Genomic DNA, 16121 nt, shown 5'->3' on the forward strand with positions numbered 1-16121 from the left:
GCTAGAAAATAAATTAAATAAATTAAAGGGGAAAAAGCACATACTCAAGATGATTTTCAACTTAGTTGTACTCCCTGGTCCTACTCCAGTAGACTGCCATGTTCCTGGTTTGATTTCAACCCCAATACCATCTCCTTTCAAAGGAGACTCTCATCATCCCCTTTCAATCCATTCATTCAACAAATACTTTTTCACATTCCCTGTGTTTATGGCACTATAATGATCACTGTTGGAGATACAAAAATGAGACATTACCCCAATCCTACAGGTTAATGATGTTACAATTTCCATAAGGTAGTGAAGATTGCAACCAGATTTTAGGATGTTAAGGAATATGGGTGAGGAAGAAGTAGAGTCAGTGGATTTACCCTACTCCTTTTAGAGGTTCACCAGTAAATAGGAAAGAAAGAAAAGAAGAGAATAAGCATTTATTAAGTGGCTACTATGTATCAAGCACCATGCTAAGTGTTTTACCAAGATCTCATTTGATTCTCACAACAATCCTGGAGAGGTAGGAAGTATTATTATACCCACTTTACAAATGAATGAAATGAGACAGACAAAGGTTTATTGATTTTCTTATGATCAAATTTGAGCTCTGAAGTCAAATTTGAACTCAGTTCCTCTTCACTCCAAACCCACTCTGTCTACTATACCACATAGTTGCCTTTAGGTGAGAAGCTAGAGGTTCAAGTTGAGTTTGGCATAAATTTTTGTTTCAAGATGAGTAAAAGCCATATGTGCTTGAAAGCAAAAGAGGAGCGAGTAAAAGGGAAGGAATTAAAAATGTTTGGGGTAGACGAAATAATTGAAAGGAGCAAGATGTTGGAGAAAACAGGAGGAAATGAACTTAACCTTAGAACTGAACAGGAAACTCCAAGACAAATTTTTCAAAGAGGTTAAAAACAGAAAGAAAGGTCCTATCTATACCAAAATACTCATAGCAAGACTGTCTGTGAAAGCCAAGACCTGGAAACAAAATAGAGGCCCAAAATAAGGGATACTAAACTAGATTGATTTTGCCACAAAAATAATGAATATGATTAATTCAGAGAAGCATTAAGAATACATTTCAATATATGAACTGATGCAGAATGAAATTAGCAAAACCAAATATGTATGTCTGTGCATATCTGTATGCATGGACACATCCATATATATGTACATATATGTATATGTATATGTATATATGCATATGAGAGCATGGATAGAAATGCTTTAACTGGTTCCAGATTGCCTGCCACATGTTTGGGAGAAGTGAGTGAACAGCCAGGACCATCAGCCTTTTCAAAAGGCCTGAGTCAGCTCTCACTGTCTCTGCTACATTTGTAACTGGGGAGAGCAAGATGACTCCTTTCCTTCTGGCATATAGTGAGATCAAGTTAAAAATTTGTCACCCAGAGAAATGGAATGTCCTTGGGCTGTGTATTTCTCCTTTTCCATTCTAGGTTCAGAGGGAAAAATCTCCAATCTGGGTTAAGAATTTGAGTTTCACCAATTCAGGCATCAGAATCCAGTCCAGGTGTTGCAGCCAGGAGCAAGTAACAAAAAACTTCTTTGAGAGAGACCTTCAAGATCCCAACCCATAGGGAAGACTCAGCTGGCAGTGATTTTGGACTTCAAATAAAATGAATGGGACTGATGCTACGTAAGAACTGAACTCATTCAGAGTTATCAGCTACTACCTCAGTGTAGAAAGCATTGCCTTAACTCTCTTGCATTATCGCACCATCTCCTTCCTTGCAGTGTGGAAGAACTCAGCGTATTGCGCCTTGTACACAAGTAGTTCAGAGACAATTTTTTAATTAGTTAAACTATTTTAAGTCTAAGCAGCTCTCCTCAGAGGCAATTAGGTAATGCCATAGTACACAAAGTGCAGGGCCTGGAGTCAAGAAGACAAGCTCATATTGAACCTCAGAAACTTAATAGCTCTATGTCCCTGGGCAAGTCACTTAGCTTCTGCCTCAGTTTCTTTAACTCAAATGACACCTACCACAAAAGTTGTTGTGAAGATCAAATCATGTAACATTTGTAAAATGCTTAGCACAGTGCCTGGCACATAGTAGGTACTTATTAAATGTGTGTTCCTTTCCCTTCCTTGCTTGGAGAAAGAGAAAATCAAAAGAGACAAAAATCTGTCCCTCCTCTGAACATCTCTCCCTGACACAGACCATTTTCACTTACAATTTAAAATATTTTCCCCTAAAAACACAATTCCACAATAAGACAAAACATAGATGCATAAATTTCAGTGCAGGACTTAGTTTCAGAAATGATAAAGAAATACTGATAATAATTCCTCATTCTAGTGGAACCAAGGACTTCAGAATAAAGTACTATCAAAATATGATTTTGTACTATGTAGCCTAAAGAGGCAACAGGTAATGGGAAAAGGGGGGGGGGAGAGTCTTAGTATGCTTCCCCACAAATTAAATCTTCACCAATTAAGGAACTTGTTATGTTTAGCCCCTTAACACTCCCACCCCACCTTCTTTCCATCTTCTCCACTCATTCTTTCCTCCCGAGTTAGGCCCCCAAATGATGCCTGAGCTAGAATTGACCCTTTATCTTTGTCCCCCCATTTTCTGCTCCAGTAAGCTCAGACTTACCTAGACACAACAGTGCTACCCACAGCAGCACAGAGCTGGAGGTGGTGACAGGCTGGGACAACCATGGTGCCCGCATGGCAGGCAGGGGGTGGCAGGATTGGACTCCAAGCATCACAGATTCAGAAAATAGCAGCACAAACCTGTCCCACCAATCCAAGCACAGTCTATACTAGAGGACATGTAAACACACCTTCTAAAAGAGGAAGTAAGCATTGGCCTTCTACCTCAGAATCTTCTCCACTTCCATCTTTTTCACTGACCCTCCTCCCACTGAACTCCCTCTTATTTCTGCTCCCTCTTTAGCAGTGGAATGCAGGGTTCCCTGGCCAACAGTCACACAGTTGGGACCAATTCATTACATATTCTAAATTTAGAGAAATATACTAGATAGCAAACAAACTACCCCTCCCTGGCCTCGGTGTATATGGAGGGGCTTCAGTGATTTAGAGCCAAACTCTCAGGGAAAGTGGGAGCTTTAATCTCTCCTGGCAGTGGGGTGGGGGAGGGGTGAAAGTGGGGTGGGATGTGGTAGTGGCTCAGCCACTGTCGGGTCTAGGACACAGGCATTTATCCACATGAGATGACGATTGATGCTTCCCCATGTGGTTCACCACCTCTCCTGGCCTAAGATTTGCAGTACAGAAATCCCAAGGTCTCTGTACTTGTTTGCTTCCCGCTGTCTCAGAAAGTATCTCATTGAGTGGTGTGTGGCAGCTTTAAGGGGGTGTCTAATTTCTCCTTTAATCAAAGCCTTTTCCCTGTCCTTGGTCCTGAGGTTCATGACTCTCCCATTGTCCCACTAACTTTGTATGGGCCCTGCGTTAGCTCTCCAATAGCCCCTAAACACAAGGAAGAAGGAGAGAATCTTGTAGAGAAGCAAGTGAATACAGCTGGCTCTCTCACTAGTTGTCCCAGTGTATGATGGAACACAGATACATCTTCCCCAAGTTGGAACTGCAAGGGGTACTGGAGGTTGAAGAAAAGGAGGCTTGTGGGAGCCTAACAGAGCTGCAAGGAGGGCAGAAGCTCAGCTCTCTTGGTCAGCTCTGTAGCATAGTTAGGGCAGCATTGGAGATGGGAAAAAGTGAAAATATTACATGGCAAAGCCTATATAACCAGGAGTTCAGGAGAGTGCTTCTCAGAAAGGGGAGTAAGGGTATCTAGGGCTAGTATGGGACTCTCAGGAGCACTGTGAGTTGAGTAGTGAGGGGAATGGAGGTAATAATATAATCCAGTAACCCTGTGAGTTAAGTAGTATAAGTATTACTATCCCTATTTTATTGATGGAGTAACTGAGATTTGAAAGAATCATACAATTTGCCCAAGATCATAATATCATAGTATCCTAGATTTGAAGATAGAAATTACCTCAGAGGTCATTTAGTTCAACCCCCTCATTTTACAGATAAAGAAACTGAGGCCCATAGAAGTTAAATGATTTGCTCAAAGTCACACGATTTGACTGCTTTGACTCCTAATCAAGCCTTCTTTCCAGTACACTATATGAAGATTCTAAGTGGTAGAAGCAGGATTCAAATCCAGATCTTCTGGGTTCAAATATAATGTCATTGGTAGAAGATGAAGATGTTCAGCTAAGAAGAGTGAGGAGCCAGGGCTCTGAAGTGGAGGTGTCTTGCAAACCCAGCAGTTGTGAGGCTGAGAGGCAGGATTGGCTGGGAAGGAATCTAGCCACCTTGCTCTTGGCTTACAGAAATGGGCTTAGGATGGGGCAAGCTTGGGTCTTTTTTTAATTGTAGAAGATTGGGTTGTACTTTTTAGCTTCTGTCTTACGTATGCACAGCATCAGTGTTTCTAGCACTTTATAAACCCTTCAATGTAGCAATACTTGGGCCTGCCTAGTCACTGAATGGGCTTTGTCCCAGTCAAAGTGAGAACTCTGAAAGACCTTAGCTTATAAAGGCCAAGGTCTCTCAATGCATCTTGGGACATCGCAGGTTATCCTGATTTATATCTGGCCACTGGACCCTGATGGCTTCAAAGAAGAAAGTGAGGCTGGTAACTCTGTAAATCCTCCCTCACTCAAATCCAATTCACTTACAAGTCACGGCAGCATCTTACTGATGTCATGGTTCTCTTCTAGAATGAAGGACAAACCACAACAGCTTGGGCTTGACAAATTTTCTTTTCATTCACAGTCAACATTCCTGATGAGATAGGAAGGATTGCAGTAAGTGTGGTGCCTTAGCTCTCTGTTCTCTTCCTTTTGTGGAATCTATTGTGTTTCTCTCAAGCTCCAGCTATTCTGCTCTACATATCCCAACTCCCCAATTCTTCTTCATCTTTGTTTTCTCTAGGTGGAGAACTCAGTGTCTTATTCACTTTAAAGCACACAGACAATCCTGAGGAAGAAGTATTAGGACACTCAACTTAACAGAATCCCCACTAGTCATGACCACCTCTATCTCTCCCACAGTGGCCCTAATCTGCTTGTTTCCACAAGAACCAGGTTGAGGTACCTGATGGACCTAAGGCTAGAGACCAGCTACCTCCTGAGACAACTTTGCCATTCCAGACATCACTGAAAAACAACTGAACAATAACAACAACATTAGCTCCAGTGGCTTCAGCCTAGTGTTGCCTGCCTAGTCATTCAGCTGGACTATCTTGTAGTTACTGCCTTTTATGTTATTTGGATTGGAGGACATAAGTAAGGACTTTCTCCTTCCTCTCCCTTATTAGTATTCCCAGGGTCCTTCCTAGTTTCACAGTCAGAGTGACTCTGTAGTTTCGATTACATTTCTGATTTTCTATTTTTCCTTTTTTTATATATTTTATTTAAAAAATTTTTATAATGCTTTTAATTTTACACTTAAGTACAATGTAAAAAAAGATTTACATGTACAGAGCTGACCATAAGAGAGGATTCAATATAAAGCAATAAATTTCCATTTCAAGAAAACCTATATAATAAATACATTGTTTTCAAAGCTGCCCAGCTTTTCTTTGCTTCCTTGTTGGTTTTCTTTTGTTTTCTGCTGTGCACCTTTTTCTCCTCCCTCTTCCCCCCACCCCAAGAAGGCTACAATTAAGTATGGATGTGTATATATATAATGTATACATATGTGTATGTATATGTGTATGTACACACACATAGATATCTATACACATACACAAATATACACATATTCACTCATACACATATGTGAGACCATACTATGCTTATTTCCTCCTATCATCTGTTTCTCTGAAGGTGGATAGCATCTTCATTTGTAAGTAAAACATATTTCCATGCTTTTCTAAATTAACCAGCTCTTCCTACACCACAGCAATATTCCTTTCGGGGTTCAAATAACATCTTCCTTCATAGGATCTTGGCATTTAATTGGGTATTTATAATAGTCAGAATGACTTGGTTTCTCAAAGTTCTTCTTAAACAATATTATTGTTACTGTATACAATGTTCCCTTGGTTCTGCTCTTTTCATTCTTCATTTTTTTGTGGAGGTCTCTGTATGATTTTCTAAAATCATTGAGCTCATCATTTCTTACAGTAGAGTAATATTCCATCATGAACATATGCCACAATTTGTTTAGCCATTCTCCAATTGACAGGCATCCTAACAATTTCCAGTTCTTTACCACCACAAAAAGAGCTGCTATAAATATTTTAGAACATGGAGGTTCTTTTCTATTTTCCCTAATTGTCTTGGGAAACACCCCTAATAGTGGTATTGCTGGGTAGAAGGGTATAGGTAGTTTATTACATCTTTGGGCGTAATTCCAAATCTCTCTCCAAAATGGTTGGATCAGCTCATAGGTCCACCAACAATTAATTAAGGTCCAGATTTTTCCACATGCCCTCCAACATTTGTCATTTTCCCCTTCTATCATTTTAGCCAATCTGATAGGTGTAAAATGATATCTTAAGGTTATTTTAGTTTGCATTTCTCTAATCAACAATGATTGAGAGCATTTTTTCATATGACTGTAAATTGTTTTGGTTTCTTCAATGGAAAACTACTTGTTCATATCCTTTGGTCATTTATCAATTGGAGAATGACTCACATTCTTATAGAGCTGACAAAGTTCTTTATGTATTTAAGATATGAGACCTTTATTTGAGAAACTGTCTATAAACACTCCCCTCTCCCATTCTCTGCTTTCCTTCTGACTTTGGCTACAATTGTTTTATTTTTACAAAAACTTTTTAATTGCATGTAATCAAAATTATCCAATTTACACCTCACAACACTCTCTATCTCTTGTTTGTTCATAATCTGTTCACCTCTTCACAAGTCTGATAGGTAATAAGTTCCATGTTCTTGAAACTTTCTTGTAACATCTCTTTATATCTAAGTCATGTCTCCATTTTGACCTTATCTTGGTTAATGGTGTAAGATATTGGTCTCTGTCCAGTTTCTGCCAGATTGCTTTCCAGCTTTCCCTATAATTTTTTTTACCAAATAATGAATTCTTCTCTCCAAAACTGAAGTTATTATACTTGTCAAACACTGAGTAACTATATTCATTTGCTGCTGTAGATTGTGTGTCTACTCTGTTCCACTAATCTACCTTTCTATTTCTTAGCCAGTACCAGAGAATTTTGATAATGACTGCCTTAAAATATAGTTTGAGATCTGGTACTGCTAACTTCCTCCCTTTACATTTTTTCCCATTAGTTCCTTTGTTATTCTTGACCTTTTGTTCTTTCAAATGAATTTTGTTATTATTTTTTCTAGCTCCATAAAATATTTTTTAGTAATTTAATTGAGATGGCATTGAATATGTAGATAAATTTTGGTAAAAATCATTATTTTTATTATATTGGTCCTGCCTACCCATGCATAATTAATATTTCTACATTTATTTAAATCTGTTGTTGTTTGTGTACAAAGATTTTATAGTTTTGTTCACATAGATCCTGGATTTGTTTTAGTAGGCATATTCCCAGGTATTTCATACAGTCACATATTTTCAGCAGAATGTCCCAGTTTCAAAAAAAGACAACAGAGTCAAAGCTCCTACATCCAAAGCCTCCAACAAAAATATGAATTAGTCTCAGGCCATGGAAGAGCTCAAAAAAGATTTTGAAAAGCAAGTAAGAGAAGTAGAGGAAAAATTGGGAAGAGAAATGAGAGTGATGCAAGAAAATCATGAAAATGAGTCAATAGCTTGCTAAAGGAGACCCAAAAAAAATTGAAGAAAATAACACCTTAAAAAAATAGATTAACCCAAATGGCAAAAGAGATACAAAAAGCCAATGAGGAGAAGAATGTCTTAAAAAGCAGAATTGGCCAAATGGAAAAAGAGGTCCAAAAACTCATTGAAGAAAATAATTCCTTAAAAATTAGAATGGAGCAAATGGAAGCTAATGACTCTATGAGAAATCAAGAAATTATAAAAGAAAACTAAAAGAATGAAAAAATAGAAGTCAATGTGAAATATCTCATTGAAAAAACAACTGACCAGGAAAATAGATCCAGGAGAGACAATTTAAAAATTATTGGACTACCTGAAAGCTATGATAAAAAAAGAGACTAGACATCACCTTTCAAGAAATTATCAAGGAAAACTTCCCTGATATTCTAGAACCAGAGGGTAAAACAGAAATTGAAAGAATACACCAATCACCTCCTGAGATTCCAAAACAAAAACTCCCAGGAATATTATAGCCAAATTCCAGAGTTCTCAGGTCAAGGAAAAAATAATGCAAGTGACCAGAAAGAAACAATTCCAGTATCATGGAGCCACAGTCAGGATAACCCAAGATTTAGCAGCTTCTACATTAAGGGCTTAGAATACAGTATTCCAGAGGTCAATGGAGCTAGGATTAAAACTAAGAATCACCTACTCAGCAGAACTGAGGATAATCCTTCAGGGAGAAAAATGGATGTTCAGTGAAATAGAAGACTTTCAAGCACTCTTGGTGAAAAGACCAGAGCTGAATAGAAATTTGACTATCAAATACAAGACTCAAGAGAAGCATGAAAAGGTAAACAGGTAAGAGAAATAATAAGGGACTTATTAAAGTTGAACTGTTTACATTCTTACATGGGAAGATGATATTTGTAGCTCATGAGACCTTTCTCAGTATTAGAGTAGTTGGAGGGAATATATGTGTGTGTGTGTGTGTGTGTGTGTGTAGAGAGAGAGAGAGAGAGAGACAGAGTGCTGATGATGAGTTGACTATGAAGGGATGTTATCTAAAAAATAAAATTAAGGGGTGAGAGAGGATTGTACTGGGAGAAGGAGAACGGGAGAGGTAGAATGGGGTAAATTATCTCACATAAAAGAGGCAAGAAAAAGCTTTTACAATGGAAGGGAAGAGGGAAGAGGTGAGAGGGAATGAGTGAACCTTACTCTCATCGGATTTGGCTTGAGGAGGGAATAACATACACACTCAATTGGGTATGGAAATCTATCTTACCCTACAGGAAAATAGGGGAGAAAGGGATAAAGGGGAAGGGGAATGATAGAATGAAGGCAGATTGAGGGTAGGGGTAATCAGAAGCAAACACTTTTGAGGAGGGACAGGGTCAAAGGAGAGAACAGAATAAACGGGGGGGGCTGGATAGGATGGATGGAAATACAGTTAGACTTTCACAACATGCCTATTATGGAAGTGTTTTGAATGACTACACAAGTATAACCTATATTGAATTGCTTGCCTTCTCAATGAGGGTGGGTGAGGAGGGAGGAAGGGAGAAAATTTGGAACTCAAAGTTTTAAAAATGAATGTTAAAAATGTAAAAAACTGGGAAATAAGATATATAGGCAAAGGGGTATAAAAATCTATCTTGCCCTACAGCAAAATAGAAGGGGAAGGGATGAGAGGGGAGGGGTGATAAAAGGGAGGGCAGATTGGGAGAAGAGGTATTCAGAATGCATATCTTGGGGAGGCGGGAGGAGAGAGATGGAGAGAAAATTTGGAACTCAAAATCTTGTGGAAGTGAATGTGGAAAACTAAAAATAAATTAAGAGAGAGTCTAGGACTAGAGAAGTTATAGTACTATTGTACTCCCCTTTGGGCAGATCACATTAGAAGGATTATGTTCAGTTCTAGGTACTGTACATTTTAGGAAAGACATTGAAAAACTGTAGAATGATGAGAGCTGGACAATCAAGATGATGAGGGGTCTCAAGCGCATTACATATGAGAATTAGTTGAAGTAACTGGAGATGCTTAATCTGGAGAAGTGGGGGACATGATAGCTGTCTTCAAGTATTTGAAGAATTATCATACACAAGAAGAACCAGGCTTGTTTTCCTTAATCTAAAAGGAAGAAAACCAAGCAAAGAATGGAAGCTACACAGGGGCAGATTTTGTCTCAATGTAAACACAAACAAAAAACAAAAATCCTGCCTAACAGTGAGTGCTACCTAAAAGTGGAATTGTCTATGTCAGGAGTCCATTTATTACCACTACCCCCACCACCCTTCTCCCCCGGCCATATACACACACACTAGAGATATTAAAATAGAGAGTAAACACTTGCTGGAAATGTTGTTGAAGAGATTCACGTTCAAGTAAAGATTAGACAAAGAGAAAAGGGAGGAAGGAAGGAACAAATGGAAAGAGAGAGGGAAGAAAAGAGAGATGAGACAAACACGGTGGGGGGAGGAGAGAGAGAGAGAGAGACAATTTGCTCTCTACTTATATTTGCTCCCCTTACTTATAGCTAAAACTATATACTCCTGAAGGAGTATTTCAGATAAGTGTTTCTGAAACTAGGTAAGTAAATCAGACTGAGATGAATAAATCAGAATGAAATTAATCTGTGGGGAAAAAAAGAAATTGGGTTACTTAAAATCTTTATTTGGGTGTCTGATAGGTATTTTACGGTTTTGAAGGTATTCCTCTTTTTTATGTTCTTAGTTTTGTTAGCATATAACTGCATAATATGCTCTGACTATTCTTATTTATTTCTTCTGATTTTGTTGTGATTTCACCTTGCTCACTTACTTTACTGATTTGACTTTCTGCTCTTTTCCTTTTAATCAGATTAGTTCTGAGGAGGATGAACTCCAGTGAGCTTTTGGCTGGAGTAAAGACCTCAGGCCCTATCTCACTCATAGCCACCAGGAAACCAGTATGCATGTGGCCTTCTCAGCAAGCCTCTGTTTGGGATGGAGCAACTTCCCATTTGTATTCCTTCCTTTGGTACATTGTTTTGCGATATTTCATAAGGTTCGTATTACAGTTTGCTGGCAGCCAGGCCAGGTGAGGTACCAACAATTTATGGGATCTAACCTAACAATGCATTGGCTTGAGAGCTGACACTGTACCCTGTAAGCAAGGAGTCACTTATCCAATGGCCATGGCACATTCAGAAATGAACTGGGTGGGGAGAAAGCTTTGTCACAATTGCTTTAAGTTTGAATCTACTCTTAGCAGGGACTGAGATGGAAGAGATGGGGAGTATATCCCTGGAGGGAAGTGATTTGTATTTCTGCTCTTCCTAAATCATCATATTAAATATCTTTTTATAAAACCTGTTTGGTCAGGAGGACCTGAGTTCAAATTCGACCTCAAACACTTGACACTAACTGTGTGACCCTGGGCAAGTCACTTAATCCCAATTGCCTCACCAAAAAGCAAGAACAAAACAAAAAACCTGATTGGTGTTAATTGGTTATATTGATGATGGGGGCATTTATCACTGGGTCCATTAATGATCTCAGGGAGAAACTAACTGTAACTGCCAATGCATATTGGAGAGAACACACCAGAGTGCGTGCTTGAGCTTACAGCTTCAGACAAAAACCCATTGTTTTTGTCAGAAATACCCCCAGAACCCTGAGGAGGAGACATCTCTTAGCCCTCCCCTAAGAACCCTCCTTGCTAGTGCATACATGAGCTGGAGAGTTAAGTCCAGAGAATAGCTATATAGCCAATAGAGAGATGGAGGTTGTCTGCCACCTAGTGGCTGGAAGTGGTTGTGGCTGGAGCTTCTCCAGCTCCAGGGCCCTAAGTAAGTTTTCAGGGCTTGGGGAGAGAGACTGCAGAGGCAGAATGAATTGGCCCAGGATAGCTAAGTGGCCCCTGAAACCTGTTTTCTCCTGGCTGAACCATTGTACTCTAGTGCCTGTTGGCTTTGTGCTCAGCATTATACTAGGTAGACGCTGTAGGGAAAATACAAATTAAGATGCTAGAATCATAAATTTAGAACGGCAAGAGACCCTAGAACACATTAGACATCCAGTGTTCTCATTTTTCATATGAAGAAACTGAGAGCCAGAAAAGTAAAGTGACTTGACCAAGGTCACATAGCTAGTAAGCAACATAGTATTCAAACCCAGGCCCTCTCACAGGTTTGGTTCTCTTTCCAATACAATGCTGAGTTTATATTATAATTGGCAAGACAAGACTAAGATAGACAAAAAGATAACTGACACTATTGGGCATTACTGATAAAGATAAGTGTAAAACAAGGAGATAACCCAACCTTCCCTCATTATGGGATCCCTGAAAGCTATCCCAGTTTCAAGTCATTCTTTGGGCTGGAATCAGCAGTTCACAAGCACTCATCAATGTTCCTTTTACCAGACTAGCCAGAAGTCATATTATTTCAAAGTAAAAGACATTTAATTAAGCAGCAGAGCAAAACAAACGACAAGGAAACTCTACCCATATACACATCGGGATCTCACATAGATCATACATTATGGTTATAAAAGGGACACACACAGAAAATATATGTGGTGAGTACATGGGAACCCTCATGGCCAAGTGATACACAGAGCTAGAGAAACTCATGCTTTGAGATGTTTCCAGGATGGTGTCCCTGCCGGAATCTTCTCTGCCTCTGATGTTGCTGCTGGCTCATTCCCACTGCTGAATTGCTGCAGGCATCATCTGTCTGGTCCAAAGGATGGTAGCAAGCTATGGGTGGGTGGGCTTTACTACAGGGCTATTCTGTGCACTGTTCAGCCATCTATTTACAGGACCTCTTCATCTGGGCTTCCCTCTCTTTTCTCCTGGCACCTGCTAGTCTCCTAGGAAATTCTGTTGTCTTTCCATTCCTGTGAAAAATTCTTTTTAGCACAAAGTCCCAGGGGCTACCTCAATGTGTGTGTGTGTGTGTGTGTGTGTGTGTGTGTGTGATTCAAACCACAAAGTCACAGCCAGATGGTCAGTCAACAGAAGACCCAAGGCACAGGATAAATTTGTCTTTTGAGGGCCTTGGATTCTAACTGAGCTGCCACTTTGAGTGAGAAAAACTCCCTTCAACTCCCACCATGCCAATTGTGTTCCATCAAATGCTGATCTCTCCCACTACCATCCCCCTCCATATCCAGCCTGAAGGAAAAAGGTTGGATAATGCTAAATATTTCTCTCCTGCTTCCCTGCCAGTTCTCCCTACAAGTAGTGCAAATTCTACATACCAAAAAAGTTACAGAAAAGCATCAGAGTACTAAAGGTTGGGGTAGTCAAGGAAGGTGTTTCATTGACAATCATGGGCTTGAGATAGGTCTTATTTTAAAATAGTTCTTTATTTTTTTTCTGACTACATATAAAGACAAATTTTAACATTAATTTTTAAAAGATTTTGGGTTCTAATTTTTCTCCCTCCCTCCTTCATCTCCCTTCTTCCTAAGACTTAAGTAAGCAATTTGATATAGATCATATATGTACAATGACAGAAAACATTTCCATATTAGTCATCATGTGAAAGAAAAAAAAGACTAAAAGAAAAAAAAACCGTGAAAAAAATAGAGTGAAAATAGTATTTTTCGATCTGTATTCAGACTGCATTAGTTCTTTCTCTGGAAGTAAATAGCATTTATCATTATGTATCCTTTGGAATTGTCTTGGGTCATTACATTGCTGAGAATTTGAGAAAGGTCTTAGTGGGTGACTGGTGTTAGGTAGCTTTAATCATAATAGGAAAAAATGAGAGTGTGGACCCAACACACCCTTGTCATTAGAATCAGATTATTAAAAAATCTGTTCTCAATCAATCCACCAAGAAGCATTCAGTTAGTGCCTGCTGTGGGCCAGGCACACAGGTGAAGACATTTGGTAAGCATCTATTTCCCTGTTTTATGCCTTGGCTGATACTTATGATCAGAAGGTCATTGAACAAGATTAATTATCTCAAAGACTCTTAAATGATTTAACCTACCTCAATTGGAAACAACACCTACATCCAGTGACTGGAGAATGGCTAAATAATTCGAGGTCTCTGGATATAATGGAATGTTATTGTGCCATAAGAAATGACAAAATCCAAAGAATACAAAAAAACTTGGAAAGGCTTACATAAAATCATGCAAAGCAAACAGAGCAGAGTCAGAAAATTATACAAACTACATTCATGTTTTTTAAAAATGAACCAGTTTTTTAAATGAAGAGATAAAAAATAGATCAGAAGGATTCAGAAGGAAAGAAGTCAATAAAATTATTTTGTAAAAAAAATTTCTTTTACAAATTGTGAATAGTTTGGAATTTATGGTCTTCTCTCAATGTATCTATTTATAAATTCTATTCATTTACAACACATTTGTCATTTACATTTTATTTGAATGTTTGTGGTTGCTGTTGGGTTTTTATGGTCTGTACATGTGATTTCATGGGTGTAGGGGAAGCTCCTGGAGTTTGCAGCTGTCTACAATCTATAATCTGTGAGCACTCAGATGTGGGGACAATGAAAGATTAAGTGATTTGTGATCTATCAGTTGGTATGTACCACAGGAGGCACTTGAACATGAAGTCCTCCTACTTTTTTTCCCCCAGAGACAAATAAAACAAGCCTGATTCCTTTTTCTCCATTCTTCTGGAAGTCATACTGCTGGCCTGTCAGCAGAAAGCAAATTGTGTCCCTTGGACCAGTCCAATAGGGTTGGTTTTTTTTCACCTCAAAGTGTGGATTCTGAGCCAAGAAAGGAATCTACTTGCCATACAGTTGACCAAAATTGTTTATTGGCAAAGTTACACATTTCAACCAAGCTTTGGCCCCCAGATTCCTGAATACACTGGGGTCCTTAAGAGCATAGCAACTACCTTAGGTAGGTGGCTGGGGTGAAGGTGTCAATACCTTCCACAGGGCTAATTGCTCTTAGTACCGTAGTTTAGTGGCCACTTTGGGGGATTTTTCTCTTCCTTTGATTAGTAGCTCAAAAACCCATGTCTGGTGGTTTACCAGCTTTTTATAGGTTCTAAAAACAGGAGATAGGAAAAGTGGTAGTTCTGAACTAATCAGCCTTTCCCCATTACAGTCCTAATTCTAGGCAAGCATTCTGGCAAGTTTTAATGAAGGGGCAAGCATTACAGAATTCTCCAATGGGGTCTCTCAGATAAGGGCAAGCTCTTCAGTCATATTATGCACAAGCTAATCAGGGCATAAAGTACACTTAGGTTAGGGGAGATATTCTAATCAAGCACCACGTGCCTTGGGGTGGAGGTCTTATCTGGAGTAGATATGAGACAAAGAACAAGAAAGGGGCAAGTCCAAGAAATGGTAAGGCAAGGGTAAGACCCATGAGTTGGGGAATGTGCTGAATCTTAAAACTGAGACATTTTGCTGAAAATATGTGACAAAGGACAGCAACGGCCTGTCCCTTGGACTGCTACATTTATAGGGACAGGACTTCTCTCTTTTTTGCTCTGCATCAACTCTGAGTGAGGCCCAACACCCAGTGCAGGCAAGTTCACTATCATCACTTGAACCCTGTGAGTTGTTTCTCACCAGTTCAGCAGTTTGGGGCTGTTGTTCCTCCCAGGAGCTCCAAGAAATCCAGCCTCACTTCTGCAATTCTGCTACACTCCAAAGTTACCCCAGTCTGATCCCTTGCCCTAGTCCTTGGGTTCTTACTGGATGGGGAATGAACAGCCCACCCTATACAGGGCAAAATGTACCCTGCACCTGTCTAAGCCCGACTAAATGAATGCTCTTCCTCTTTCCAGAAAGCCTCCTGGCATGCCTAGCTTCCTTCAAGTCCCAGAGAAAGTCCTCCCTTCTACAAGAAGCCTTTCCTGATATCCTTTAATCCTAGTGTTTTCCTTCTGTTGATTGTTTCTAATTAATCTTGAATATAGCTTGTTTGTACCTACTTGTGGGAATGTTGTGAGTTCCTTTAATGCAGGGATTGTCTTTTGCCTTTCTTTGTATTCTCAGCACTCAGTACAGTCCTTGGCACATAGTAGGCACTTAAAAATGCTTATTGACTTATGGAAAGAAAAAGCATTTATTGAGCAATTACTATATAAGCTGCAGTTCTGCAAAGTCAAAACCCTGTCTCTGATGTCTTCATCCAGAGGTGTGAAGGTGTTGGACCAGGTATTCCCAAATGGCTACTTTTGGAAGCAAGAAATAATTCTAGATGGACAAACTGAGGACCTGAGGTGGGCTAGGGGCCTTCCCATAAAGCATGTCAGAGGACAGCACCTTGCCTTTAATGTTTGCCCCTTTCTTCATTCTGGTCATCAGGAAATGAACCAAAACAAAGTAAACATTTTGTGGGGCCTGAGGTTTTCTTTCTTCTCTCTGCTCTGGAGACAGCCCGCTCCTCCTCCTCCTCCTCCTCCTCCTCCTCCTTCTTCTTCTTCTTC

The sequence above is a fragment of the Vombatus ursinus genome, unplaced genomic scaffold (assembly GCF_900497805.2).
Source record: "Vombatus ursinus unplaced genomic scaffold, bare-nosed wombat genome assembly UNPS02014789.1, whole genome shotgun sequence".
In the NCBI taxonomy this organism is placed as follows: domain Eukaryota; kingdom Metazoa; phylum Chordata; class Mammalia; order Diprotodontia; family Vombatidae; genus Vombatus; species Vombatus ursinus.